At 45.2% G+C, this 26,284-nt stretch overlaps 1 protein-coding gene across 4 annotated transcripts in view; it reads left to right on the top strand.

Moving 5' to 3' along the window:
• DAB2 (DAB adaptor protein 2) overlaps nt 1-26,284 on the top strand; it is a 277,601-nt gene that overhangs the window by 220,499 nt on the left and 30,818 nt on the right. Inside the window, exon 1 of one of the 4 annotated variants that reach the window (XM_084880578.1) lies at nt 9,104-9,297. The exons of 1 other annotated variant lie outside the window; for it this stretch is intronic. The gene's annotated coding sequence lies outside the window, so the exon portion shown is untranslated. Of the gene's footprint in view, nt 1-9,103; nt 9,334-9,989; nt 10,192-26,284 lie in introns of those variants that run through there. 2 more of the 4 variants (XM_084880579.1, XM_084880580.1) reach the window with 2 other exon arrangements.

Genomic DNA, 26,284 nt, shown 5'->3' with positions numbered 1-26,284 from the left:
CATAAAATTATAAAGCAAGTCAGTGTGGGCTTGGGGCTAAGTCACAGGCCCTGGAACCAGACTGTGTGGGTTTGAGCCTGGCTCTGCCACTTACCAGTTCGATGACCTTCAACAGTTTCCTCAATTTCTTTGTCTATAAAATGGTGAAATAATAGGTTTCAACACACAGGATTGCTATGAGGCTAACATAAATTAATAGGTACAGCTTAGAAGATCACTATCTCAAAAGACATAGAGGTATAACAGTACGCACGCCTGTACCCGCATCAACCCTTAGGGAACATGACCAGCATGACCCGAGCGCCTGTTCCGTTATCCCTCTGGCTTCTCTCCAAGGAGAGTCCATCTTGAATGTGTTATTTGTCATCCCCATGCATCACTACATCCATGCGGACGAATAGTTGTATCGCCGAGTAATGAGAAAACGTTGCTTTTCAGATTTGAACCATATGGAAATGGCATCTTGCTTCATGGAGTCATCTGCCATGTGTTCTGCCTTCTCAGCTCATCCCCATTGGTGCATGCAGCTCCGGGTCATCCCTCCCTGTCACCGCTGTTATTGTTAGCGCGGTCCCCAGAGATGCGTGCACCACAATGATTTGTCTGCTCTGTTAATGGCCACGCGCGTTGCTTCTATTCTCTGCTATTCTAAGCATCCTCAGGCATGTTTCTTGGCAGCTGCGTCTGTTTTATAGGCTGTTTTAGAAGTGAAACTTTTGGGGTTGAGGGTACAAATTAGTATTTTCAAATTTACTTTTAAAAGGATTATTTTAAGATAGACAAATTCCTATTGTCACCGGCACTCTACTAGATGCTAAGGACTACTGCAAGGCCTTTAGACAGGTTAACGTGGAAGCTCAGAACAGCCCTATGAAGGAAGTTCTGTTATTCCTCTCACTTTATAGAGGAGAAGTTCAGCAACTTTCCTCAGATCACACGACTGGTGAGCAATGGAGTTGGGATTTACACCTAGACACACTGGTTCCGGAGCGATGCTAAATACAAAGGAGAAAATAATAATAATAATAATAATAATAATAATAATAATAATAATAAACAAAACAAAAACCTGAGGTTTTCTGACCAAAAGTATCAGAAGGCAATTAAAAAATTTTCACTGGATGTGGGACTTCATATAATCCAGTGTGACCTTACCCTAAGTGGTTACCTCTACATGGACCTTATTTCCAAATAAGGCCCATTTTTTAAATATATACTTCTTTATTGATTTCAGAGAGGAAGGGAGAAGAAGAGAGAGAAACATCAATGATAAGAATCACTGTTGGGCTGCCTCCAACATGTTTCCTACTAGGGATCAAGCCCACAACCCAGACATGTTCCCTTGGCTGGAATCAAACCTGGGACCCTTCAGTCCACAGGCCAATGCTCTATCCACTGAGCCAAACTAGCTAGGGCAATAAGGCCCATTCTTAGGTTCCAGGCAGACATGGATCTTGGGGAGACATTGTTCAACCAGGTAGAGGACCCCCTCCTACCATCTATGGCCAGACAAGTGTCTAATCTTTTTTTTGGTAACTTGATTTTTAAACTGTTTATTTTAAAATAATTTTAGAAAAGATACAAAGGTAGCACAAGAGTTCACATATACCTTTCACCCAGCATCCCCTAATGTCAACAGTTTTAGAACTAAAGTACTAGGTCATAACATTAAGACAAAACTATTAATTAAACTACAGACCTTATTCAAATTTGGCCAGTTTCTCCTCTAACGTCCTTTGTCCATTCCAGGATTCAATTCAGAATCCCACATGGCATTTTATCTTTATGTTTCCTGGGTTTTCTATCTGTGATGATCCTTCAGTCTTTTATGACTTCCGAAGAGTACTCTCAGGCCTGACGATTGGGATGTCGATTCATTTGGATTTCTCTAATGTTTTGTCGTGACTGGGTTGAGGTTATGCAAATTTTTGCCCCAATACCACAAACACGGTCGCTTGCCCTTCTCGGTGTATCCTGTCAGAGAGTGCGTGGCGCTGGTGTGGCATTTGCTAGGGAAGAGGGGTCTAATCTACCTTCCACAGGACAAGCTTTCAGATATTTGGGAAGCTCTCCACTGTCCATGGATCTCCCCTCCCTAAGCAACCTCACATGCCCAAAGGTGTCTCTGGCCCAGGCTACTCCTGTCCAATTCAGGCAGGCCCCACAGGCAGAGCCCCTAGTAGTCCTCAGTCCCTAGGAAAGGCCCCTCACTGCCCCAGCGGCCCTGCTCTGGACACCCTTCCATGTGCCAGGGTCTTTCCCACGAAAGGGTCTCCACAACAGATGTGCTTTTCCAGATGTGGAAAGGCCACTACAGGACACAGGGGACCCTGAAAGTTGTCCCTTTCTGCTTTAGTTATGGTTGGGCCACCACTGCATGAGTCATAGGTTCTAGGTGATCCCAGGAGAGAGGAGTAGAAGCTCTGGCTCCGTCCTTATCTCTGTAAACAAAAGTGAACCAAGATTTCTGTCTTTGCATTTCTTAACCTTCAGAAAAAGGACTGTTTGCCCTAACCTGATTGATAATAATGTTGTGAGGACAAATATCAGATTGGAACAGAAGACTCGGGTAAAATCCTCAGATAAGCACTGATAAGAGCCTGGCTGATATAGCTCAGTGGTTGAGCATCAATCTATGAACCAAGAGGTCGTGGTTCGTTTCCTGGATGGGCATATACTGAGTTGGTTGCAGGCTCGATCCCCAGTATGGGGTGTGCAGGAAGCAGGCGATCAATGATTCTCTCATCTTTGATGTTTCCGTCTCTCCCTTTCTCTCTGAAATCAATAAAATATATATATTTAAAAAAACTGATATGAACGATTTAGTTATTGCAGTGGAATTTGACCTTTTTTTATTCCATGAGGTCCTTTGAAAATCCAATAAAATCTATGGTGCAACTAACTTCTCAGAAAATGCATATAAGCATGAGTTTCAAAATAGGAAGTTAAGTTACCCTGGACTCCAGACATGGTTTCTCGCCTTTCTCTAATTAAGAAACAATTTTGAACCTGAGCATTAAGTGAGTTCAGCAAATAGTATCCCTTCATTCACAAGTGGCTATTCCAGTTTAGAACTGAGCCTATTAAGCCAGCCCTGAAACCCCAGCACAGCACATGCCATAGTGAGAGGAGAGTGGAATTTCGGGGGAGGGGAGGTTGAATTTAGTGTCTAGGGGTGATGAGGCACCTTTCTCAGAAAAAGCAACCAATTTTCAAAGTAAAAGAGATTGGTCTTCAGTGCCCCCCCCCCTTTTTTTTTTTTCATTTTCTGCCTACTCCCTTTAATCCCTACATTTAAACAGAAATTCACTGATGAGTCTTTGGCAGGATGAAATTGATTGATTAAAGTAATCCTCAGTAATATGGGGGGAGGGGAGGAGAGGGGAGGGTGGTTGCTATCCCAGATAAGGAGACAAGCTTCGGGCAGTTCACTACAACCATAGCAGCAGTTATCTGAACACATAAATTCCTAGCGAGGGGGTTTCTGATATCGGTGGTAGACCTAGTTTGGGACAAAACACTTTCCTAGTAATAACGTTTTGTTTACATCATTTTTACTTAACTTATGGTAGTTACATAGTCTCAAACTTTCTGAAGTCCTCTCAGAAATATGACTTTGTCTGCTTCCCACCAAAAGCCAGAATGGGCGGGGAGCACCAGGAATGCCCATTTTATAGATAAGGAGATAGGGCCAGTGAGCAATTGGGTGACTTACCCTCAGCCTTGCAGTTAGTGAGAGATGGAGCCAGGACTTCACCTGGATCTGACCCTAAAGCCCACTTCTCTTCGCTGTACCACAGAGGTGCATACTGTACAGTTTCAATTTCCCAGCAGTCCCTTCGAAGCCAAGATGCATGTGACTACAGGGATGGTACAGGGTCACCCCAGGAGTTGCGAGTCCTATAATCTTCTCTGTTTCTGGGTAATCTTAAATTGGGGGCAGGTTGGGGTTGACAATTGCCTCCATCTGCTAAAAAATACTGAGGAGAAAAACATCTGATGTTGCTCTTACTGGCGCCACCACCAGAGCCAGGACCCTGAGGCTGTGGAGCCGAAGGGAGAGGGAAAGGCCGGTGTCTAAGGGCAATGCCACCTGCCTCCTCCCTCTAACCTTGTGGTTCTCCTGCCTCACAGTTCTCACCGCTGCTCAGAGGACAACAGGAGTGTCCTCTGGACTGTGGGGCAAACGGGCTATCTCTCAGAGGGTGGTCCCCAAGAAGGCAGCAACAGACTCTGCTGGAAGTGTTAGTGAAAAGCACTGATTCCAGGGCACTTCAAACTCTTCCCCCCGCCCCCACCACCCACCTACCTTCCTACCTTCCAGTCCAGGTCTCTGGGGCCGGGCCCAGAAATTTGCCCTTGTAGCAAGTTCGCAGGAAGTCTACCGTGGACATTAAAGTTTGAGGACGATTGCCCTAGAGACCAAGTTAGAACTTGAGAACACTGATGAAAGCCCACTTTTGAAAGACCTTGTGGAAAGCATGTCAATGGAAGCTGTTTTATGGGATTTTTTTGACAACTCTTTCTTTAGCTTAAGATCCTTTGGTGCATTTTAAAAAATTGTGCAAACCTGTGTGTATGTCATTCCACCTCAATGTCCAAATGTGATCTATACATGCATGCGCTATTTTAATCTCTTTTCCCTTTTTGCTCAGCGCTCACCCCCTTTCTCTCCCTGTCTGCTCTGATCTTCAATGGGCCCCCGTAATCTGTATTACAACTCAGTCTCCTTATAATCATGAATACACACATACACACACACACACACACACACACACACACACGTACTCAAACTTACATGGAGAGGCGTTGCTTTCCATATCACTAAACTGGAAGCATAGTTTACATTTTTTCTGTATCTTGCTTTTCTCACTCAACAATATCTAATAAAAAGCCTTCCACATTACAAGGTTGAACTCCAACTTATTCTTTTAAATGATTGCATATGATTTCACAGCACAGACGAATCATAACTCTTCAATCATTCTGCTATTGGCAAACATCATGGCTTCCCAGGCCTCTGAGGCTCATCACAATGCAGCCATCTTGGTATTTTATGTATATGTTCATTCCTAGGGGATAGATTTTTATACATAAGAAAGAGAACTGCATGAGTTTACTCAAATTATAATAATATTTTTCAGATTATAGTATATGTATTTTTATTTTTTTTAAAGTTTTCAACTTGCTTTCCAAATAAGATAATAGTTTAATCAGTAACTCATCTGAATATTCTTTTTAACTTTAGACTTCTCATTATAGAAATGTATGTTGGCAACAAAAATATATATATATTTGGTTATATAAATGTAGATTATTGAATTTTTCAATATTCTTCACTCTACAGCATTCCAATATTTTGAATACCATTTGAATTTTACTGATATTTCGTAGCCCAAGCGAATAGCAAGTGTTGAGTTCTGGGCGCGGTACAGGTGTAACCACAACAAACAAAAGCAAGCTGCCTTCAAGGAGGCTGCCCTCCAAATGTCCCTTTAGATTTTAGAAAGAGAGATAGACAGATGGAGAGGTAGGTAGGAAAAGGTCTCCATACTCGCCCTGCCTTGCCAGCAGCCGAATCTGGTAGGGCCAGTTTCTCTGCAGCTATAAATATGCAGGACCGCCAAGGTCAAAGAACATTTTCTGAGAACAATGGTTATTCTCTTCCTTTTTTTATGACACTGAGAAGAGGTGGGGGATGTGACCTTGCTAGATCCACAGGCTTCCACCGGCCCCTGTTTGATGTGAACATCTGAAAGTGCCCAGCGAGGGGGCAGCGAGGGGCACCCGTGTCCTGTGGCCAAGTCCAAGGTGCCACGTAGCCTATGGAAAATGCCAGGATTCAAACAGGGGTGGTAAAGGGAGACTGGAGCCGGAGGAGAGGGGGTAGAAGAAGGTCTGGAGAAAGGGGGGAGAAAGCATTAGGTCTGGGAGCCTTGGGGAGAAACCCAGCTTCATTAGGGGAGAAAAGACACACACAGGACAGCTCACACAGGCAGAGTTGCTGTGGAAGCACATTCCAGGAAAATCTTAGGAGATTACTTTAATAATAAACCATGCATTCTTCAGCAAGCCATCACGGGATTAACTACCCCTTTCCTGCTGGGAATGCAGTCATCAGTTTTAGGGTTTTCTTTTTCTCCTTCTCCCTCACAGGCAGCTTCTGAGCACGGGGGCAGCCACGCAAGGACCAGGGTTTTAAGCTCGCCTTGAATTTTCCTCCCCTGGATTTCCTAAACCTTCCCTTCAGGGGCGCTAAGAAAAGACCGCGGTGCGGGAAGGGTTAACGTCTGGGTGGGTTTGCCTGTGCTTCTCCAGCTGCGAGGATGTTCATTTGAGGGGAGCAGCTTGGATGGGACAGAAAACTGCGTTCCTCCCGCCAGGGATGAGAAGGGTTAAATTTATTTTCTTTATTTTTTCCCCCCTCCTATGAGCAGGACACTGAAGTCCTGCCAGAAGCAATACCAGCGCCTTAGAGAATAAAAATACACTTCCAAAGGAGTTCTCCACTGTCAGCTCTTCAGGTTTCTGGGAGAAATGACCGAGCTGCCCGTTTGAAGCTGTGTGTGTGAGCCGCTGCTCATGCGCGAGCTCTTCCATCCCAGCCTTTTTCCCGAACGGCAGCTCCTCGAAGATGAAATCATTTTGGGCCGCTGGCGTCTCAGACAAATCCTTTCCACTCGGTGGGGTAGAGCAAACACGAGTTAGCATTTCTCGGTAAGAGTCTGAGGATTTAAAAAAAAAAAAAAATAGGTCGGGGTGGTCACTTCAGAGTTGAGAAAGCAGGACAGATGGAGGGCTTATAGAGACCAGGGTCTGTTTTTTTTTGTTTGTTTGTTTGTTTTTAATGGTCAGAAGCCTTGATTGGCCTGAAATCAGCAGTCATCTCTTCAGCTATCAGCCTGAGCAGGGAAGGCATCCATCCCTATGTCCTAGGACATCCTCGAATGGAAGTTCTCTGCATCCATGCTACAAACACCATCCGGAGACCAAAGTGGGTGTACCTCTGCCATTCACACAGACTTCCTTTCTTCTTTCTTTTTCTTTTTTTAATAATAGCAAATTACCTCAGAGGAATGTTGGGAACTGTCAGTAACAGCCTCCTCAGCCAGGGGCCCCGGGTGTGAGGTGGGCAGACAGGTGGCAGACAGCAGACTCCAGGAGGGGCCTGTTCTCCTGTCCCCCCCTGGGCCGCTCTGTGCCCCGGGCATCCTGGCTGATCCATGTCTGACCCACTTGAGCACAGGGGCTGCCACTCACGGCGCGCTGCCCCCAAATTACACAGCGGCTTCCAGCCGGGGCCAGGCGTGGACCACAAAATACAATCTTGGTGTCCCAGGAGCCCGATTTGAAGCCCCAGTTTCCAGAGGCAAAATGCAAATGCCCTGGTCCTTGCTGGCTCCTTCAGATCACTAACCCCTTCCCACCCAGCTCACCATGCGGCCTTCGCACAATACTGAGTGCGCACTCTCCCTGACCTTAAACATGGGGGCAGAGGCAGAGACACGACTTCCAGGAGAATAAGTCCACAATTCTGAAAAAGCACCAGAGCTTGGGGCGGGGGCGGGGGCGGGGGGAGGGTGCAAGTGGGGAAATGAGCTCCCAGCTGGTCCAGTTGCACCCGGGTGAGCCGGAGTATCTTCTCCTGCTTGGCACGCCAGGGGTTTCTAACGTTTTATTTTTTCTCCTGCCTCCCACTTTTCATAGAGGTGGGGCACCGTTATGGGACTCAGTACAGATAAAGGCATGCTCATCCACGCATGGATGTGCACGCCTATCACCCGTGTGTGTCAGATATATAGCTTGTTTAGACCGGTTGTATAGACAGAACACTTCTGCTTCTGTCGACTTCATCAAGGAGGACTGTTTTCATATCTGCATGGACAGGGTTCTATCCCGCGCACAATACAGTGAGGTTTACCTGCACTCACACACACAGGGATCTCCCACCTCGTCCGGGCACCCCCATCTCCATGGCGGACCCCCAATTCCTCTGAGGGAGGCGAGAAGCAGCGGGTCTGAGCTGGGCACTGCCTCTCGCCAGGAAAGCCAGGCGGCAGGGCAGTCCTTTGTCCACCAAGACCCGAGACCCGAGGGAGGGGTTCCAGGACTCCGTGTGCCACATCCCCCCCACCCCCACCCTCCATCTCCACCCCCGCTCCCAGCGGCGCGGCGCTCCGGGGAGGGATCCGGTGGATGGAGGTCGGGTCCCACCCTTCCCCGCGGACCTGCCCTTCCCTGTCCTCACTTGCACCCTCCCGGGTCACCGGCCCCAGCCCAGCCGGCCCCGCCAGCCCAGCCCTCGCTCCCCCCGCCCCCCATCCTCACCTTCTCCCCCCATCACCTTCTCCCCCGCCCCCCTCCTCCCTCCCGCCCCCCATCCTCACCTCCTCCCCCCATTCTCCCCCGCCCCCCTCCTCCCTCCCGCCCCCATCCTCACCTCCTCCTCCCATTCTCCCCCGCCCCCCTCCTCCCTCCCGCCCCCCATCCTCACCTCCTCCCCCGCCCCCCTCCTCCCCCCGCCCCCCCCGCCCCCGCCCCCCCTCCTCCCCCGCCCCCCTCCTCCCTCCCGCCCCCCATCCTCACCTCCTCCCCCGCCTCCTGTCCTCCCCCCGCCCCCATCTTCCCCCCCACCGCCATCTTCACCTCTCCCCCCATCACCTCCCCCGCCCCGCTCCTCCCTCCCGCCCCCCATACTCACCTCCTCCCCGCATCACCTTCTCCCCCGCCCCCCCCTCCCCCGTCCCCCCCTCCCCCCGCCCCCCTCCTCCCCGCCCCCATCCTCCCCGCCCCCCTCCTCCCCGCCCCCATCCTCCCCGCCCCCATCCTCCCCGCCCCCCTCCTCCCCGCCCCCATCCTCCCCTTCTCCCCCCGCCCCCATCCTCCCCGCCCCCATCCTCCCCGCCCCCCTCCTCCCCGCCCCCATCCTCCCCGCCCCCATCCTCCCCGCCCCCCTCCTCCCCGCCCCCATCCTCCCCGCCCCCCATCCTCCCCGCCCGCCAGTGGGGCCAGGCCGGCCCCGCTCCGCCCGCGATCGCCCCCCGCTGGCGGCCCGGCCCGGCGCGGTGGCCGTGGGCGCGGCCCGGCGCGGTGACTAAACAGTTAAGTTTGGGAGCCTCGCAGACACGCTGAGGGGGAGTTGCCGAGCCCGGGCAGCAAAAACATCCCGGCGCATTCCTCGGAGCCGCTCCAGCGTCTGGTCCCTGCGCAGCCCGCGCCTATTTAAGCGCGGCCGCCGGAGCCGGCGCGGCTGGGCTCGGTCATGCTCGCCCCGCGGACGCGCTAGCCCGCCAGCCCGTGAGTGCTGCCCTCCGCCCCCTCCCGGTCCAGCCCGTGAGTGCCCTCCGCCCCTCCCGGGCCGTGTTTCCCCCTTTCCCCCTCCGCCGTCCGCGCGGGGTGCAGGCGGGGCGGCGGGGCATGGGGGGCTGAGCGGGGGCATCCGGGGGCTGAGCGGGGGCATCCGGAGGCTGAGCCGGGGCATCGGGGGGCTGAGCCGGGGCATCTGGGGTCTGAGCCGGGGCATCTGGGGTCTGAGCCGGGGCATCTGGGGGCTGAGCCGGGGGAATCGGGGGGGCTGAGCCGGGGCATCTGGGGGCTGAGCCGGGGCATCTGGGGTCTGAGCCGGGGCATCTGGGGGCTGAGCCGGGGGAATCGGGGGGCTGAGCCGGGGCATCGGGGGGCTGAGAAGCCCGGGGTCTGGGGGAGCAGTGACTGCGGGGCCTGACACCCCAGGAATGCCTCCCTGGAATGCATCCACCTTGGGGCCGGGGGCTCCAGATGGCTGGCGAGTGACATCTCCCCAGCGGCCGCCTGTGTGTGTGTGTGTGTGTGTGTGTGTGTGTGTGTGTGTGTGAGACTGTGTGTGTGTGTCTGTGTGTGTGTGTGGGGGGGGGGTGGTGCGGGCTCTGCGGGCAGCCCCGCTGGGACTCGCCGGGTGGCCGCTGACCGCCTGGCCCGCTCCCCCGAGGCTGCGGGGCTTTGCCCGGTGACAAAGGCTGGGCACGGGTCTGTGCCCAGGGCAGCTGTTACCTGGCCGCTGACACCTCTGGGCATGGAGATGTGAACTTTGTCTCACACGCGCATGCAGCCAGCCTCTGCCCGAGAAACCGAGCAGACTTGTTTTAAACCCACAAAGCCCGGAGCGGCGCGAGGGTGTTTGCCTGCTTGCAGCAGCCGGGCTGGGAAGATGAAGTAAGAATTCTAGAAAAGGGGGGTGAGAGGTGGGGGGATGAAGGGGTTAAAGTCTTGGAGCGCCAGTCAGCATAGCGGTTTCCTAGCATAGAGCTGACTCTGTTATTTGTTTCTGCCATCCTTTCTTCCTGACTTCATTCTGAGCCTGGAATCCAGGTCCCCCCAGTCGGTGTCAGCAGGGAGCAGTTGGGAGTCCCAAGGGGAATTTAACTGGATTAAAAGCACTTAAAGAATCTGGATGGTATCTCCACCCCAGCCACCCCCCCCCCCCAACTCCCCCCACCTTTTCCTCTTTCTCTTTTAGTTCGTGTTTGGGAGGAAGAGAGGCGCTCTGTAAAATGAGCGGAGCAGAAATCGGCTTCCAGACACATGGAAAGACTTAAAAATTATGGAGGGGCGACTTCATGAATAGTAAATGTTGTTATTGCACTATAAAGTGACTTAATGAAAAAATTTCTGGGCCCTAATCAGGCCAAGCAGGGGAGTGGGGGAGAAGGAAGAAGACAGAAGTTAAGGCACACAGAAGGAATGGCTGAGGAAAGAAAGTTACACAAATGCCTTCAAGACATCTGATAAGGCTCTTGGAATGGCTTTGATGGGATTTGTAATTGACCTCCCTGACGGGCTGGGACTCTGCTCCCCACACAGGAGCGTCTTACTGCCTGGTGGGGAGGGAGGACCTACCTGGGATGGGAGAGTCTTGCAGCCCCCCAAGGGCTTCACTCCCTGCCCTGTGACAGCTCCCTGCGCCATCTCTTACCCCTGCGGCCAGACCTCCAGTAGGTGCTCTTCTCTGGGCCTGGCGCCCACCCACCCCAGGTTCTGTCTCCCCTCCCTGAAGGCAGGTAAGCCTCCATGACACTGTAGGAAAGTTTATTGTCTTGAGAATTCAGGAGTATTTGGCATTGAGGTCTCCTTAATCTTCGGGGAAGGACCTTTTGGGTGGAAGTGCTGGGTGTGTGGACTGTTGGCTGCACAACACGGTGTGCACTGTGGACGGTCTGGAAGGCACAGAGGAGACCTAGTGGTGTTTCCCAATGTGTGGTTCTGGGACGGAAGACTTCTAAATTCTTCACCCGTTTTCTCCTAAAGCGAACTGAGTTATTTTCCTGTTAACTTCTCCCTTTCCTTCCCTCTGCCATCTCTGTCCCTTCTTAGATGACTTCCCCAGAAACCAGTTCTCCTTGAGCTAGCCCCTCCCACATTGTAATGAATGACCCTAGCGAGCAGATGGCAGAGAACGGCTTCCAGCTTCGAACCGTGACGCACGGTAGTTGCCATTCTCGTGATCTTAGACGCAGTGGATCTTCACCTGAGGCTAGAAGGAGCGGAGGCAGCCGCGGCCCTTGCTAAAAGCCTTGCCTTCTTAGTTGAAGACGATCCAGAGTCTGCATTTCCACTCAAGGCTTTTTATAGCTTTAGATTCTACTCAAAGTCCAAATTCTTAGGCATTAAGCTCATCCGTTGCCTTGCTCGAAAGGTTGAATGGATTTCAGTCACTTCGTTTGGGTTGAAGGGAATTGCTTTTCAAGACACTTGTTGGTCGGAACCTGGGACAGGGGCCTCTAGGAGCTGCTGATCCGCTGGTTGGGGGTGAGCTGTATTGGCCTGCTTGGCCGGGCCTCGGTTACCTGAAGATGAAGAGAGTGGGATTACCCAGTGGCTCCTGGCCGGCAGGAGGCTTTGTGGAGACATGGGCTCTTGATAGCCCAGCCAGCATGGTACAGCTGTTCACCCTCAGGTGCCATAAGCCTAAGCCCGCTAACACCAATGTTTTTCATCTGGGATAGTTTTAAAGGCTTCATGAGTTTCTCTTCCTCAGTGTCTCTTGACTTGAGGATTTAATTAATGCTCTTCCCCTACCTGGTTTGGCTCAGTGGATAGAGCATCAGCCTGCAGACGGAAGGGTCCCAGGTTTGATTCCGGTTAAGGGCACATGCCGGGTTGTGGGCTCAGTCCCAAGTAGGGGCCATGCAGGAGGCAGCCAATCAATAATTCTCTCTCATCATTGATGTTTCTCTCTCTCTCTCTCTCCCCCTTCCCTCCTCTCTGAAATCAATAAGAATATATTTAAAAAAATAATTAACACTTTTCTTAAAGACAAAGCTAAGATGCTGAACTACTTGAGAAGGCTGCTGCCAGCTTATCTCTTGGGGTGTTAGTTGCCCTTGTGGCCCGAGAACATTCCTCGCCCAGAAAGAAGGCCTGAAAGCGGACTGGCTGGGAGGTTTCAGTAATGACCTAACACATCAGTTTTCTACCTTCCAAACAGAACCAGCATGAGAACTAGACTGGCGACACGAAACACCTGAGGGGCAGGATGTGGTCATTTAAAGTTCTCCCTGGTGCTGCTGTGCAGTTCTGGCGTTGAAGCCACTGACTTGGTCAGAGTAGGCCCAGATCCCATTGAGATGGAATGGCATCAGGGAAACGTAACTCATGGAAACAGTTCCTGACTCGATTGATTGTGTGAATCAGAAGGGAGGCAGAGCATCATGTCTCCTCCTTTTCAAAAAAAACATGCTAATCCTGATGAGAGAAACAAACAGTGCTGAGTGTGCACCAGAGGCTAGCCCAGGCCAGTTTCTGCCTCCTACCTAGCCCTATCGGGAGCCATTGGGAATGTGGGTTCTGGAATCCCATTGCCTCCCAAGGTCTTGGTTCAAATTCCAGCCACACCACTGCTGCTCACCTGCCCTCGGGCAAATTGCACCACCTCGGTCCTTCAGCTTTCTTATCTGGAGGAAATTATCATACCTTCCCCAGGTTTGTCATCTAACATGCCTGAAATATTTTATCCTATCTGACTCAGGACTGTACGTCTTCTTCTGTTTTTGTCCCTGGAACAATGACTTGTGTTATTTTTGTGAGAACTGAAGACAGAATGGAGAATCTTTGTCATAACTGGACACCGCTTGTCTACCTGCATGATGCGAATCATTCAAGCACTTACTGTTAACTAAGCCATGGGCATGTTGGCTGTGCTCATGCTAGAACAGACAGGAGTTACTCTCTGTTCTCTGCCTGGAAACCTGCAGTGCTGTTTGGTCAAGCTGACCTCCTCTGGTCTCACCCCACTCAGGCTCCCTGGGAGAGGGGACAGCCCTTCCCCCTGAAGTCAGCGTTATAGCAAAAGGAAGTGGGAAGGGAGGGACCATCTGTGCTAAACCGAGTGACTAGGCTAGAAATAAAGTATCTTCTGAGGCAGCAGGCAGCCCTATACCATCATTGCCCACATAGCTGGGCAGGTTGCCATGGTTATTCCCTTTCCCAAATCCTTCTCATACCTTGGAAGGAAGCCTGACGCTCTAGTGCCAGGGTCGGCAAACTGTGGCTCAGTAGCCACTTTGGCCCCTTGAGTGTGGCTCTTCCACAAAATACCACGGCCTGGGCAAGTCTATTTTGAAGAAATGACATTAGGAAAAGTTTAAATTTTAAAAAATTTGGCTCTCAAAGGAAATTTCAATCGTTGTACTGTTGATATTTGGCTCTGTTGACTAATGAGTTTGCACGCCACCGCCTAGGTTAAGCAAAATCTGAATCATTTCCTGGTCTAAAAATGGAAGATATTTTTTTTTATTTTATTAAATGAGGTAGAATCTCTCTCTGCCCACCTCATCCCTTTCCTCACCTTTTAAACTTATTTGAATTCTATCAATACTACTTAATCGACTAACTCTTAACTGTTGGTTACATCATCAAGATAGCAAAGCATTAAGACTTATGAAACTTAAGGAACATAAAAGCTATTGCCTCAATATAGAAGCAACCTGGCAATTTTTCTCTGCTCCCATAACGTATAACTCAGGGCAAGTAGCCTTTAACTGCCGTACACTGGTAAGAATTCTGAGTGAGTGGGGAAGGCCATTGTGTTCAGCTGCAGGGAAGTTGCCAGGAGGCAGAATGCATGAGGGCTGTTCCGTGGATGTTTTTAAGTAACCACAGAGTAAAGGGAGCAGGTAGCATAGGTAAGAGTCCTGGAAAATCTAGGTTTGAAACCCTGTACAACTTGGAAGTAGTTTGGGTGAGGTTTTCTCTGGCTAAAAGCCTATCCATTTCTCCCTAGCAATGTGATGTAAAGTATTACAATAAAATGGACTTAGAACTTTATGTGACAGATGAACTGCTGCCGTAAGTTCTCATTTAACAATCATATTAATTTAGTCTTCTACTTTGGACACTTGGCAGGCGTGGCATGTATTTCTCAGCTCCAGAGAATTCATGGAAGGCAGTGGCTCTCAGAGTGTGGTCCCCAGACCAGCTACATCAGCATCACTTGGGAACTTGTTAAAAATGCAAATTCTTGGTTCCCATCCCAGAACCACTGAACCAAACTCTAGCACTAGGGTCCATCCAGCTGTATTTCAACAAGAGCAACACATGATGATAGAGTAACTTCCATAATTCAGTTGCTTTATAAATCCGTTGTTTAATGGAAAGTAGAATGAAGTATCTGGATTCCTACAGGCATGGACATAATAAAGCAAAACATTTAAATAGAGCTCGGTTTAACTGAATCTTGGGAGCAGAAAGATGCAAAAGCACAGACCTTGAGAGTTTTTTTTGCTATCTCAACTATTGCTTTCTTGATCCTAGGGAAATTGATGTACTCCTTAGTTTTATATTATCACCTCCTTTCCAAATCTTTTCCCCTTCTCTGAGGTTTCTAAAGAGCATAATTAATCTCCATTTAGTAGGAGACTGTCCCAGTTACTTCTTTCAAAAAAGATTCTAGTAAACTAGACCATTACCCTTTAACCAGATGGTTTTCTCTAACCTATAAAATTTTTTTCATGCCTTGCTCAGAATGTAGATGAAGTCCTCTCCATAATGGTAAATGAATATACTGTACTTGGTTTTTATAGAGTTTTATGGTTTATGAAATAATGTTTCATTCTCCCATTTGACTTTCACTTTAAATAACTTAAGATAGAAAAGATATCTCCATTTTTTTAACTGTAGTAAGATCAGTAGATATCAGCTTGACCAAGGTAGTATCATTAAGTGGTAGATCTGGAATTCAAGCATGAATGTGTACGATTTGAATCTTGGTGTTTACCTGGATATTTATTAAGTCCCTATTATGTAAAGTATGTACTAGATTGGCAATGGAGGAACTTCCAGTGAGTAGAGATTGAGAAGAAAGTCTACATCCTGTGAAGCAAAGAATGTAAAACATAGGCCTGCCACTCCTCAGACAAGCTTCTCAAGGTCTCTGACCCTTAGTTGCCTCACCTCACCTTGCAAATCAGTCTTAGGAATGACTGATGTTAATCAGAGATTGATGCTTAGCAAAGTTCATACTCTTAGACTGAGAAGTACAAGGACATGATCTAGAAGTAGAGAACTGGAAGTCTGGCTTTGAGAAGGCTTCATAGGTTAGGAGTTCAAAGCTTGGGTTCACAGCCCAGCTTAGCCATTTAAGACAAGAGCTGTAACATCTGAGTTTCATTTTATCCATTAGTATAATGTGCTGCTGCTTCATAAATGTACGTGGTCTAGAACTACAAGTCTGTATGTAATAGCTAAGCTGATGTCAACACATGTTCTTGTTTGCAAGCTTTAGGCAGGTTAAAATCTAGACATGACCACGTTCAAGCTTGAAACTATTAAGTGTAAGGGTCAAGCAGGAAAATGTGGCAATGGTTTATAAATCAGTACAGGCACCCAACTGTTAGCTCTAAAGGTACCACTTGAATCTCATGTAGGCAGGGCAGTTGAGTCCTCCTGAGGTCTAGAGTTAAACCACACCCAAATAACTGGAAAGTGAAGAGTAACTTCACTAAATGTGTCCATATTGGATGTAGCTGCCCCCCATTGTTCTAAGCATTTCACCCACTTGGCCTCATTTATTTTTCATATTTTAAGTGTCCTATTAGGGGACCAAGACCTGTTATAATCTGTGATGTGTAGTACAGCTGCTAAAATGCTTTTTGCTACCTTTTAGTGCAGCAGAAATAAGCCAAATGTGTTTGAATTTATTTCCGAGGGCTGGCGTACTCATATGAAGAATGCTGAACCAGCTTGGCTTTGAGACACAGTGTTAGTTGAGACAGGAAACGTATAATTGACCTCTAGATTAGAGGGCCATAAGTCAGAATGGTACATATCATAGGCGCTCAAATATCTGTCCTTTAAAAAAATGTCTCAGCTCTGTATTGGGGGAGAGAGGGGTATTAATTTTTGTTTGGTTTTTATTTTATTTTATTGATTATGGTCTCACATAATTGTCTTTATTCCCCCATTCCCATCCCAAACCCCTCCCTAGGTATGACCCCCTCCAATCCCCGTTGTCCATGGCCACTGGCTAGGCCCATATGTATGCACACAAGTCCTTTGGTTGATCTCTTCCCCTTACCCCCATCCTCCCTTACTTTCCCTCTGAGGTTTGAGAGTCTGATCGCTTTTTGTTTTTAACCTTTGCCTCTAAAGTTAACATCTTAAATGCAATCCCATTTCTGAAGTGGAAAACAAATTTGTAACTGATAGAACAGGCTCTTCCATCCTTAGTTGGTTGATTATAAGATTTAATATTGATTTCTGCCTGAACTAAGGGGCAACTCTAGCTGAGTCTTTTCAGAAACACACATGTGCTTGAATTAAAATGGTGTTTTATTCAGTGTACAAGCTGTCTTCTGAAGGACATCTTGATGTGTAGATGCTTGCTTAACTGCTTGATAACTTGTTCTTTGGGATTTCTGATTTATGCAGTTGGCCTAAGGCTCTCAATGACTGAAAGTGGTTGTTACTGACAGTTGGATGAAAACATTTACCTAACACCTGCTGGTGGACACATAGAGGTCAACAATTGCTGCCTATGAGACATTTTGAGAAAATGACAACTACTCAACTAGCATATGGTTGTATTATAATTAAGTGATACAGAGCAGGGTCCAGAGGATAGAGCACATATCAGTGTGATAATGGACTTGGCCTGTAAAGGAATAGTGGAGGTCATGCTTTCTAAGGAGAAGCACATAAGCAAATGTGTGTCTGAAGAATTGGAAGTCTGGCTTTAAGGAGGTGACATAGGTTAGAGGTTAGAAGGCTGGGCTCTGAGCTACAAATGACTGTTCACAGCCCGTTTGGCCAAGAATGGCAGAGAGATAAGAGGTGATATCATTTAGGAAGGAGACATGGATTGCACTGAGCCTTGAATTTTAAGCGAGAACTTAGATTTTATTTGCTAAGCAGTAGCTCTCCTTGTTAAATCAGGAAGACAAAATGCTGACTCAGATCCATTCACCTGGCTGAATTGGCATTGGCAGGATGAGTTTGAGTGGAGATTCCTTAGCAGTTGAAGAAAAACCTGTATTTCATGAGAAGTCAGCAATCAAAGCAGAGAAGAGTTTTGCCTAACTGAATATTAAGGATCAAATGGAAAATATGTTTTTATTACCCCTATTGTTATAAGTGCACTGCTTTTTACCAGACTGTGTGGGGCTTGAAAAAGAAAGACAAATGATTCCCTGACCTCAAAACTTCACTGAGTGGGGAGAAGACTTGGACATGAATCAGAGGGCAACACTAGATCATGGCAACTATAGGAAAATGGTAGGCTGGTGAGAGTCAGAGAAGACTTCCCTAAAACAGCACATGTTGAGTGGACTTTGAATGACAGGTAGGAATTCAAATAGGTGAAGGCAGTAAGTATGACAGGTATTACAGGATAGGAAGGCAACATGAGAGAGCATGGTGTGTGTGTGTGTGTGTGTGTGTGTGTGTGTGTGTGTGTCCCATGAGGAAGAAATTAGCTTCCCCAGGGAACAAGTGGACACATATACTGTTTTACTGTGCATTCTAATTATAAAGGAATATGAATCTCTGGTTGACAGTGAGTCTTGGAATTGAACATGGTGCCTGGTTAATGAGAGTCAGGAAGGCCAGGACGTCTGATAGAACATCACTGCAATAATTCAGCCGTCAATGTAGTTCAGATACAGCTAGTGTCTCTTACCATTTGATTCTCATTGAACCTTTTGAGAAGAAGGAAGACTTTATCCCACAAAAATTCCCCCCCCCCCAAAGATTTTTGTTACCTCAAGTGTTCTAAGATATTCAAACATACTTATGCATATGTCTAGGTCCTAGGAAATATCAAAATAACACTGTAATATGAGTTGGCTAATTGTGAGGGACAAGAAAGTATCGCTTGTTTGGAAGCAGGGACTTGGGGTGACAATGAGGCAGAAGAATGCTAGAATGGAGGAAAAAATGATGAGGAGGAAGGAAAGGTATGAAAACAAAGGTTAATTATGGAGAATAGAGGGTCAAAGTTTTGCCAGTTTCAGTAGACGTGAACAGTCCAAGACAGAACCTTAGCTTCCAGCTAGGCTACAGACAGTACTGCTGTGGATCTTGTAGGTATATCCAAATGCAAAATAACTTCTGTAGTTCTGTTTTTGGGTAGTGTATGGAGACACAAATGTTCTGTTTTCTATACAAGAACTCTTTAATAGAAACATTGGATGCAACCATGACCTGTTCTGGACTCTTTATACCTCCCACAGCCAACACTGGTTGAGGGCTTACTGATGAGGGGGATAATAAAGTCCTATCTCTCTTGAAAGGTCACATTAACCAAGAGTTGCCTGACATCACCTTGCTAACTCTTTTGCAACTAGCTAGTTGCAACTTGCTAAATCTTTTGTATCTAGCTCCTTAGATAACCAAAGCCACAACTGGCCATGGTAGGGGGTGGCCTTTCATAATATTGCTTCATTTCAATCCATGATTCAGGAGTTTGGCCTGATCTGAAAGTGACACGATTGTACTCTTAGGAAGTCTGGCAATTCAAAATGCCAAAGGATCCTGGGGGGCTCAGTTGGTTAGAGTGGTGTTCTGATACACTAAGGTTCTGGGTTTAATCCCCAGTCAGGGCACATATAAGAATCAACCAATGAGTGCATAAATAAGTGTATCAATGAATCAAAATGCCCAAGAACACATTTGGTTCTAGAATATAAAGGTTTGTGTCATCTCTGAATTGCTTGCCCTTCTGCAGAGTGAAAATTGAATGCCAAATGAACATGGTGTTTCTTCTGATGTTTATGAGAACAGTGTTAATTCAAAACTTCAGATTTTAAGGTAGCTGTGCAGGGTGCATCACAGGTATCTTTCATGACCTAATGTACCATAAGATTCCTCCCTCTCACTGGCTCCGGCACACAGACACTCCTCCAGATTACATTATGGTTGTAGGAGACTCCCAAACAGTAAATGTGCATATCCCCCTTGTAAGTCAATGTCATAATTTTAAAACTGTCTGTTGAGGAGGCTAATTAAGCCCTTAAGACAAAATTTGCATCTTTCTGTGGTTGACATTAAGAAAGTAATTTATGTAAAATTCCTTGAAGCATGAAGCACTAATCTTGCTCTTATGAATCATTACTAACGGCAATGAAGTGTTCTACCCTCATCAGAAATGTTTTCTCTAAAGCACTTAGTTGTAACTATTACTTGCTTGTTCCCTCTCCCCTGTACTATGAGCCCATGTCGATTTTGTCACTGCATATCCAGCATAACACAGTGGTTAACACACAGTAGGTGTTCAGTAAACAATAACCAGGTAGCCAGGTGAATGTATGACTCATGCTCCTCATTTGTAACGTTACTTGTACATTTTTATTATAGAGTAAGCAGAATGGGAAACTTGAGCTTGCCTTATCATCTGTTGTATAAATAAAACAGTTATGAATCCTTTAAAAAAAAAACTTTAAGGTTATTTATAATGAGTAATATCCATATGTTCCTCTAGTTTATATCTGCTCAGGGCCTGAGAAAAGCAGACGAGCTGTTACTGAAATTCTCCAGATGGTGTGGTCTTTTCAAGTCTTTGGTTTAACTTCGACCAGTGGGGTATCCATCAGAGCGCATACGTCCATTGGTCCCGATGGTATAATCACTTGGCTAATAATAATACTGGTGACTAGTTTTCAACCTGATATTTCATCCAAGGACAACTCCTTATTCTCCTTCTGTTTTTCCTATTTAAGAATATTTGCTAAACTGTTTACTAAAGAGCTAATAAAAATTGACGAAATACATGAAACCTTTGGCTCAACACTGGATAATTAAGGCTATTATTTTGACTTAACACAGTCTCTGCCCAAGTGAAACAAACGTGTTTTTTAAATCTTGCATGTGCAGCTGTATTGTAGATAAAGATGTGATGTCCATTAGGCTTTTTAAAATGCTTAAATTAGGTTGACAGCTCATTACTGTCTGCACAGACGCCAGTGGTTCCAAGAACACCAGTCTAGAAACCAGCAGAAGATCATGCCCTGATCAACTTTCAAAATCCTAGCATAAAAGACTTTTTCCAGCTCTGGCTGGGTGGTTCAATTGCTTGGGGAGTTGTCCCTACATCAGTAGGTTATGGGTTCGATTTCTGGTAAGGGCTCCTAGGTTGGGGATTTGCTTGATGCCTCTCTTTCTCTCTCTTTCCCCCCCCCCCCCCCGCCCTCCCTTTCTCACCCTATAATTAATAAAAACATCTTTTTGGGTGAGGGTTTTAAAAAAAAAGAGAAGTTTTCCAAATCCTACCCTGTTTCCCCGAAAATAAGACAGTGTCTTATATTATTTTTTTCTCCCAAAGTTGCGCTAGGTCTTATTTTCAGGGGATGTCTTATCTTTCCATGCACTAGGTCTTATTTTCGGAGGATGTCTTATTTTTAGGGAAACACAGTAGTTATCATTTAATTCAAAATGTACTGTTCACTTTTCAATATACCAAGAGCCTTTCTCAACAACTCTGGATAGGTAAGTACCAATTAATGATGTCTAAGAAGATAGTAGAAAGCTTACTGTGGGCAGCATTCTGTGTGCTTTCAGATATATTCGCTGTGGAGACCCTCTTAGCCTTTGTAATTTCATGTATCTGAACCTAGAGCATCTTCATGTGTTTATCTTTAGCCCAAGTTAGACTATAGATTTACCTACATTTAAATATTGCTGACAAGTTACCTATCTCTAAGGAATTTGATTTTTAAAGTACATAACGTCACTGTTCTAAATGTGTGAGAAGCAGACATCTGTATCTCACCCTGCTTCCATCCTTCTTAGTCATCATTTCTTGATTCTGATTTTCTAGTCTTTCAGTAGTTATGTAGGGAAACATCCATAAAATGAGGAAATGCTATATATTCTGTTTCAAGCAAGGAGCTATAGTGCCATGATTCTTTTTGTCAGTAGCTGCCTTTTACAAAAGATGTTCCTTCAGGTGCTCATATTTCAAATATCATCTCACTTATATCAAGTTTTTATCAAACTGTTCTAATGGAAATTCTGTTTTTAGGATGGAATAGGCCTTAGAATGGTGGTTATGAGACGTGGTGGCCTTTAACTATTATTAGAGCCACCTCTAGGACACTGTTTATTTGAAGTTTGAAGGTCTCTGAGCATCATAGCTTGGCATGGTGGGATAACCTTGACTCTGACATTTGAGATTTTTAGATCTTAACCTTTCCATTAAAAGGCTTTGTTTCCAAAAGAGTAGCCAAGTTTTTAAATGAAAGAAACCAGCAGTGTTGAATCACTCAAAGTGGTAAATTGATGCAACCACCTTACTACAAAGCCATCTGACTCTTTGATGCCATGGCTCTGTACTGGGATTTGTCACCACCCCGACCTCCACACCATTGCTCAAAACCTCAAAGTCTTCCCAGTACCATTTAGACAAAATATAGTTTTATAAACCACTCTAATCCATTTGACCCACCCTTCAACCTTTTACTCTGGTATTCGCCCTAACCAAGCTGACATAAATATCCTTTAGGCATTGCTATCAATTAATCCTTCCCAAATGTATTTTCTGGGTCATGCACATTTCACTTGTCTGAAGAACTACCTTAATTCTTTCTTTGGCATGTGTTGTTGTAACACAGAGAAGTTAAGAGCTTAGACCTGTGTGGCTTTCATTGGCTGGTGAACTGTTCTTGAGCTTCCACTCCTGTCAAGTAGGGATGATAATACCTTCCCCATTGGATCATTGAGAAAGTCTTGGCAGCACACCTGGTCTGTCATGAATATTCGATGCATTTAACTTTTCGAAATGTAGTATTCCTTCAGTGTTCCTAGAAATCTGTTTAAGTCATTCCCAACCCTGCCCTACCAATTGACTTTGCTATCTTTTGAGCATTTACCACCTTCTGAAAGATTATAACCCATGTATGTGGTTCTCCTGCTAAAGTGTAAACCTTCTAAGGAAATAGATCTTTATTTTGTTCTGGGTGAGTGCCTGATGCATAGTAGGGATGTAGGTTTATTACATGAGTTAACTTGCTGTCAGACTGATCACTGGCATTCAGGGGCAAATTTTGTTTCCAATCACTAAATTAATGGCTTTGAGCAGATTGACTATCAAACCCTGATGCTCTGAACAACAACAACAACAACAACAACAACAAAAGGCTATCAATACTTGAAGGTGTTTTAAATTTTCTAATAGCATGACTTCAGAGCGAAGCATAGGGTAGCCAATGACTTACTATTTGTGTAGTCACTTTGGCTAGTCAGTGTGAGATAAATTACATACTCTTTAGAGTGAGAAGGGATGGCATTTGTTGTTGTTTTTTAAGGGAATTTCTTACAAGGAGGTGCATGTGTAAAATGGCATTTAAGGTAGGGAACCTCAACACTGGAGAGAATGACCCTAAGAAAGATACTTGATCCACATCCACCTTCTGATAATTAGCTCTAAAAGTAAAACTTTGGTTAGGTTAGAAGATTTAAGAAAACTTGTTAGTGGTGTTTCTCCCACTAGTTCCTTGGTGTAACTAATTATCCACTTCTGTAGCTTGTGAAGAAGTACATTGCCAGCTAATAAAACATTACAACTACAGACACATTCTCAATTTCAAATGTTGCTACACTTGAAGGCTTCTGTGAAGTGTAGGAGGCCTTGATCGTTATTTTGTGAGGATTTATCTTAACCTCCTTGTCTGCCATATTGAGTCTTTTTAATAAAGTTTGGATTATGAATTTAACAGTGGCTTTCAAAGAAGACTTGTCCTTGTACAGGGCTATAGAGTTCAGCTAAGTAAACAAATAATTGAATTGCATTCTCTGATGATAAAAATGCCCACATAAGAAGACTAGGAAATAGCAGATTCCACAGTGGAGTGGATCTGTCTAAAGCTTCACGGACCAACTCAAGTTACTTTTATTTAATGACCATAGTAGAGATCAAAAGAGAGACTACAAATGGAGCCCTATCTAATCACTTATATCCATCCCATGTTTCCCTTTAGTATTTATGTGTCAATTAATTAACAGGAACAGAATTTTGCCTCAGGTCATTAATGGTTCAGAGAACAGGCAGGATTGCTCTGGAAGCTAGTATCTTGCTTAAATATGACATTTTTTTTTTTTTTTATGACCCAAGGAAACTTCCTTTACAGTGAGTCATTGATGTTGACGTTGCCATGTAGTCTAACCAGAAGTCTTTTTGTCATTCATTGTGAATGTGGATATCTCATAGTGGACCAGGAGACCTCAGCTCAATGCCAACAAAGTGGCATACATACACAAAGCCATTTCTACCTGTTCATGTCATTCTAGAACAGGGGTCCTCAAACTTTTTAAAGTGGGGGCCAGATCACGGTCCCTCAGAGAGCTGGAGGGCCGGACTATATGAACTACTAATTCCTACTGTAACACCTTGGCTGCGCTCACTGCCCAAAAAACCTGGTGGGCAGGATCAGACTCCTCTGGGGGCTGCATGTGGCCCGCGGGCCGTAGTTTGAAGACCCCTGTCTAGAACAATAGACCCAGGTGACACCCCTATGATTTTTCATCTTAAAAAGATAATGAGACCTTCTAGGGATGGTATGTATTCAACAGGCCTGGGAAAAGAAAACCCTCATTCACCTGCTTATTCTGGAAAGTGTCCAGATCTTTGACCAACCTCTTGCCCGAAAGCCAAACCTTGACTGTAAAGTAGTAATACCTGTGACTCTGAGTGCTGGGCAGGTTCATAAATAATAACTTAATCCAAAGAATACATACTCAGCACAATTTCTAGCCAAAGTTCCGAGAAATAAAAATTTAAAAAACAGAATATAATTCATAGGTTTTTTTAGCATAACTATTAGACAACACAATAAGTAAGATTACCTTAAATCAAACTCACTTAACATGGGAGGAGAGGAGGATCATCCAGCTTTGGATTCACTCTAAAACTCTGCAGCTGGAGATGATTTTTGAATACCATATTTAAAAAGACATAGATATAGATCCAGTACACATCTTGAAGGTCTACAAAACCAGAAAAACTAGATAGTCCTAGTATGTAAATTTATCATTTCAAATAAATTAAAGCCTTTGAGAAGCAGCAATTCCTTCGGCACCATATGAACTAATGACTTGTTTCATGAACACATGTACTGCCTTTTAAAATATCCAAACTGACTTGTCTATCAGACTAGCAGCATAACATTCATAAGAAAGAGCATATTGTGTGAAATATTACCTCATGTTAATATAAATATGAGACACTGATTGCTTTTTCTATCTTGTAGAATAATATCTAGATTAAAAGTGAAAAAAAAAGTGTTGGGTTTGAGGGGGGGGGGGGGGAATAACATGTTCTAAGCTCCTCAAAGTCATTGGTTACTATTTCTGTAGCTCATTTATTTATTTACACAAGTGGGTGAAGATGAAAGGAAATATTTAAGATATGAGCCTTTGAAAATGTTGTCTAGTGACATAACCAGGACAATTTTCTTAGATATCCTATTTGTATGCAATGGGTACAAATTTTCTTTTCCCCTCCCACTACCCTAGAAAGATTTTAAAGTTAAGAGATGACTGAAGAAAGCAGTTCAGTGGAATATATAAGTTAGCAAATTTTTGAAGTTGCTCTTTAAATCCCAGAATAAGCTTGTTGACATCTGTACAGATTAAGGTGGTAGAGGTCTTTCCTCCTGGTCTTTGATTATAAAAACAAGAAAGACAAGTAAGCTGTATCTGCATTTCCTAAGAACTCTGACCTCAGTTCTCTGAAACACCATCATCCTTTTTAACTTTATTTGGAGAAGTCCCTTAAATGACTTGCTAAAGGGGGTATGGAAACTGACTTCCTGAAAGTTTCTGTAGATGAGTAGTGTTTTAATGTTGAGGATCACATAAGAGTGATATTCCCCTGAAAGCTCTACTGGATACAAGGATCCCCAAATTATTCTTCCAAACTTGCTGATTGGATTGCTTTACAGTCTCTAAGGCTGATGTCTAGACAAATGTGTAGAAGGGAGGATCAATTAATTATGACTTACATGATTCCAACAGGTATAATTTTGATTACATTAACTTGGGTTTATAGTTAAAATTCGTGCAACAAAATCTGTCTCACACTTTATAACCAGAAGTATAATATTAAGTGGTAGGGGTTGTGTTTGGTTTTTTTTTTTATTGTAACTGGAACTGCCTGTGCTCATTTATCTCTGTAGTGAATGAACTGTGCACAGATATTTCAATACACCAGAACACTTTATTTCTTCTCAAGGTAATTGTTTCAATTGTGCAGCAATTAAAATCCCAAATCTACTTCATTTAGCAGGGGTTAAAGTGTAGCTGTTGAGAGTTTTTCCATCCCTCAGTTTTAAAAATGCATTTGTTGATTCCCATGTACTTACTTGGCCCAATACTATTTCCCAAAAGATGAGAGAATGATGAGCATTATGAAACTGGAGAAGACACATAGCTCAAGGATACGTGCATTTCTGCCACTTTGTCCATCCCATACTCACTCTGCAGCAAATGAAGAATATTTGTGCAGCTGTATTCACAATTTCAAAACTGGTAGGCTAGATATTTCAGGAATTTTTTGGATCTTGTGATCTTAAATGTTTAAGACTCAGGTAGTATTAATACATCACCTTAAAAAGCAAGAAAACAAGTTGGCAGAATTACCTTTCTCCCTGTCTACCAGGACCTGAAATTATGTAGGGATTTCTGATCTGTCTAATTTGTCCAGCAACCAAGAAGTAAATAAATGTGTCTATATTCTTATTTCTTCTAGAAGAACTCCCTGGCCTTTTAGATAGTATTCTAGAAACTTTCTAACATTTGGCATGCTAGAACACTATTATTAGGA

Source organism: Pipistrellus hanaki, assembly GCF_964339955.1.
Source record: "Pipistrellus hanaki genome assembly, chromosome: 4".
In the NCBI taxonomy this organism is placed as follows: Eukaryota; Metazoa; Chordata; class Mammalia; order Chiroptera; family Vespertilionidae; genus Pipistrellus; species Pipistrellus hanaki.
The sequence above is the reverse complement of the archived record's forward strand: the minus strand, read 5'-3'. Positions and strand labels throughout refer to the sequence as shown.